At 44.4% G+C, this 4671-nt stretch overlaps 1 protein-coding gene and 1 pseudogene across 1 annotated transcript in view; one reads left to right on the top strand and one right to left on the bottom strand.

The window, feature by feature from the left end:
* GRM5 (glutamate receptor, metabotropic 5) overlaps positions 1 to 4671 on the bottom strand; it is a 432533-nt gene that overhangs the window by 171933 nt on the left and 255929 nt on the right. The window lies entirely within an intron of this gene.
* Positions 2327 to 3034, top strand: LOC107182477 (annotated as a pseudogene).

Genomic DNA, 4671 nt, shown 5'->3' with positions numbered 1-4671 from the left:
TCCCCAATGGGGGGAAGGGAAGCAAAGAAACGTGGTATAAAGACTAAAGGTTTTGAGGCATAAATATTGGATTTGAATCATCTCCTTCCACTTAACATGTGACCTTTCAAATAATTTTCTCTTTTGAGCTTGTTTTAATCTCTAAACGTGTAAGACCATCTCCACCACAGGGATTTAGTGACTACAACATTAAACAATGTGTGTAAAAGATCCTTCCACACATAGCCTCACACATTGAAGATGTTCAGGGTTGAGTAAACTACCTTTTTTCTAAAGTTTTTTAAATGTTTTAATGGGAAAATCTACTCCTGTTATTTTAGGAGAGATAAAGACTGGCTTTACTGTGGGTCTTATCTGGACACTTTAAACATGTCACCTTTGATTCTCCAGGTTGCTGCATCCAGGACATAGCAGCAGCCACAGCCTTAAACTTTCTTGTTTCTACTCCCACCGCAGAAACACTGGCAGGTCGGGGGAGGGTTTGGCCACTCCCTGGCCAGCCTTGAGCCAGGCACCACCATTGTAAAGAAACTCCATCAGAAATTCAACTGGTTAAAAAAACATCACTTGGGTCCAACCAGCGTGGCTCAGTGGTTGAGCATCGACATATGAACCAGGAGGTCAAGGTTCAATTCCAGGTCAGGGCACATGCCCAGGCTGTGAACTCGGACCCCAGTGTGGGGCATGCAGGAGGCAACTGATCAATGATTCTCTCTCATTATTGATGTTTCTATCTCCCTCCCCTTCTCCCTTCCTCTCTGAAATCAATAAAAATATAGTCAAAAAACAATAACAAAACCTCACCTGGTTTACCACCCATAAGATCACATTTGCTTATTAAAAACAAAAAGTATTTATTAAGATCCTGATATGAACTAGATACAATGGGAGGAACTGCGTTATGGAAATGAATGATAGAACACACTTGCTCTCCAAAGGTCTAATGGGAGAGGCAAGTAAACAGAACACTATCATACGTATTTTATCAATTCCAGTTTCCACATTTTCTTTTTACATTTATGTATGACATATCTTATGTTTGATGACATCTTGTCCATGATGAAAACGGTACGTACTATTTTGGACAAAATTCTAGTGTGTTCTGGGGACGAAAGGAGAGAGTAGACATAAGAGAAAGCTTCCCAAGGAGAGATGCTTAGTAATCTCTCAGTGAGTGGACATAGGAAGGAGGACAGTGGCAAGGAAGGGAGTACATAACAGATAAGTGACCATGTTCAGGGCCCTGTGCATCATTCTATGTAGTAATAGCATGGAAGAGCAGGGAAGATAAAGTAGTGATGGACCATGAGGTTAAAGAGTTAGTTAGAGGTCAGGTCATGTACAGCCAAGTTAGGTGACTTAGATTTTATCTGATGAGCAATAAGGAATCCTCACAGTATCTGGCAAGCCTGGGTTTACAATACTGACAGATTCCCTAGACTAATGACATGGGAGAAAGTAGGCAATGGCAGTGAGGACCAGAATAAGGGAGGGATTTTGGACATGGAACCCAAATGCAGCTTTCTTCAGTGAAGTACCAAAGCAAGTCTCTAGAGAGGAGGCCACCTCAGTATCATCCTATCTGGTCAGAGCAGAAACCATGGTGCCCTGGCATGAACCTGCAGCACTGGGTGGCTAGGCTGTTCCCTTGAACTCACCCAAAGTCAACAAAATTGTATTTCCATGGCCAATTCCGGGCAACATGTATCAACAGAAACAAAGTCAACAAAATCGTATTTTCATCACCATTTCCAGGCAAACATGTACTCCTGGAATCATCCCCATGTGCCCTGGGGGGGAATTTAGCCGGGTTTTAAATGTGTGAATGCTCCATTATAGCTGTGCATCTGAAAATCTCTGTCTTTACAAACACGCACTGAACAAATGGAATCTGTTCTCAGTAGGAAAGAACTGTGCTATGGGTTGGCACAGAAAGGAGGTAGCAGCTCTGCTGCCTACCAAACTGCCTCTTCGAGCTTCTTGCTAAAGGCCCCCTTGGTTCTCCCTCCTCCACAAACCAGAGGGAGAGGCTGCGTATTTGCATTCACAAATTCAATTGTTTCAAATTAAACTGCCCCAGGAGCTGCATTACCTCAGCTAATGTTTCTCAGTGGTGCTGTGGCACTCTGCAATCAACTGCTTTCAGCAAGAGTCCCTCAAGACAGGCATGTTCCTTCATCTGTTCCAACATAAAGCAAAGTTGCAGTCATGTTCACTATAGAAAAGGTTTTGTTTGGTTTCAAAAAAAATGGTGGGCAGGAAGAACGTATTGGCAACAAAATAGAAAAAAAAAAAAAACACATCTAGAAAAGAATAGTTTCCGGGGGAAGGGACGGGAACCTCTGGTTGGTGATGGCCACATGGAGCCTGGAGCTGAACCTGGGCAGCTGCTATGCCACTGCAGGGTGATGACAACAGAGAAGCAGGATGGAGGAGTGGCATCTGGAGAAGTATCTGGGAGCCCTCGGGGACTTGCTGCAGGCCCTAAAAGCCCAGCAAACCTGCCTCTGAGGTGATCAGTGAATATTACCACACAGCTGACCCCCTCAGGGAAGGCACCCACCAACCAGTTCCTGGTCCCCAGACAGGTGCCAACCTCAGCCAGGGAGCATGTACCTTCCACCAAGATGGTATGTATGTAGTGGTGGGAGTGGTAAACCAGCAGGATGCAGTGTGAGCTGCTAGGCACGGACTCTGCTGGACTGAAGAAGAGAAAGGGGTAGCAGAGGCCAGAGGATGAGAAGCAGTCAGCAACTAAGCTAGACCTCATCCTGCAACAGCACCAGAACCTCCAGGACAGGCTGGCCGAGAAATACAAAGCCTGGCCTGGAGCCTTCAGACCAACACACTGGCTGCCCAGAGTGTCATCAAGAAGGACAAGCACACCCTGTCACTCAAGATGGCCAACCAGAACCTGGAGAAGCTGCGACAGAATCAGAACAGCTAAAGCAGCACTCACAGGAACGAGTCACCTGGCTGCTTCATTTTCATCAGCATGATTCTCTTCACCCCTATCATGCCCAAACTCAAATAAAGGCCTGGCCTGGCCATAAATAAGTTCCCAGAACACCCTTACAAGAGCCCCTTTTATTTTTAGTGTCTGGTAGAACCTTGCTGAGCTGGTGAGCATTTTGCCCACCAACATTTGGCCCTAACTTGCAAGCCTGAACCCAAGAAATGCAATGATAGTAGGACAAGGATTCCCACCAAGCAGGGTTAAATCATGGCTCTGCCACTTACCTCTTGGGGCATGAAAAAGAAGTGGCATTCCAAATAGAAGGACCGGGATATGAAAAGTCCCTGTAACTAGAAATATTGCAAGCTTGAGGATTGGAAAAAGTCCATGTCACAGAAGCACTGAAAATGGAGTTAGAAAAGTACTTATTAAGGATGCCATCATTTAAGCCCAGTGTATTTGTCTGTGTCACTAGAGGGAACAGATTGGACACTTAGATTAGGATAACTAGGAAAATCTAAGGAAGATTAATAAAGGAGCTGTTTCTGAAGGTATAGGCAGGATGCAATGAAATCACTAGGGATTGTTGAGTACCCATAGTAACAGTGGGGCCTAGTTAACAGCCTAAAGCAAAGGGGCAAGAGGTATGAGGAGCAGTGGCTTTACAGAGACCCAGTGATAGGGCTGAGGAAAGAGGACCATGAGAGGAGACTTGGGGAAGAATGCAGCCAGTTCAAGTAACCTCACAGGGAAGGAAGTCTCCAGAAAAATAAATAACCTGACCTCACTTTTCTTCCTCCCTGCAGCTTCTGGTTGGCGGAATCCTACTGCATCCACAGGCAAAGGAGCCCACTGATGCCGCCCACGTGTGTCAGCTCACAGGGCACTGTACGGGCAGGGAGAGATGACTGTGGGTCTGGAGTGGCAAGTGGAAGGCGCATTCCCTATAAAGGAATGTGCCATTATTCTAAGGCGATGGAAGCCTCCAGCCTTCGAATTCTCTGCCTTACAGTCAGTCCTATGGTTCCCACACTGGCTTCAGCTCACAGGCTTTGACTCTCGATAGCTTGAGTTCACAACCTGGAGCTACACTTGTTAGCTCTTGACCATGAGCCAGGTATTTAATTTCTAAAGTTCTTCATCTATAAAATGGGAATATAGTAACTTCCGATTAGGACTATTGAAAGGATTAAATGCAATGCATTTAAAGCACTTAGAAAAGTCAGTGTCTGGCAAAGAGTAGGAGTTAAAAAATGTTAATCTCTTGATTCACAATGACATTTGAAAAAGTGGAAAATCAGAGTTTAGAGACTTTTCAAAAAAAAAGAAAGAAAAAGAAAACTAGTCAGTGTCAGAACTTGGGAGAGAGATTCCACTGCAACACATCAACTCTCAGAATGTCAGTCTATACTTTCCCTAATCACCCCCACCCCCAAGATTGTACAATTTCTTGGGGGAAAGAATTATGTGCTATTTATTTTGCATCCAAGAACTCATCATAGCACCCAGCTTTTGCTCCTCAATGTTTGATGAATGCCTATTCAAAGCACTGTGACAGAAAGTACAGGAGTAATTACTGGAGGAGAAAGGAGAGCTTCCCCTGTAAGCTTAAAATCCTTATCTCTGTCCTGAATAAATAATTCTTTAAATAACAAAATGTAATGTGGCTTCTTCAAGAAGGCACTGAGCTTTAGTAAAAATTGCAAACAATTGAA

The sequence above is a fragment of the Myotis davidii genome, unplaced genomic scaffold (genome assembly GCF_000327345.1).
Source record: "Myotis davidii unplaced genomic scaffold, ASM32734v1 scaffold657, whole genome shotgun sequence".
NCBI lineage: Eukaryota > Metazoa > Chordata > Mammalia > Chiroptera > Vespertilionidae > Myotis > Myotis davidii.
This window is presented reverse-complemented; position numbering and strand designations above follow the sequence as displayed.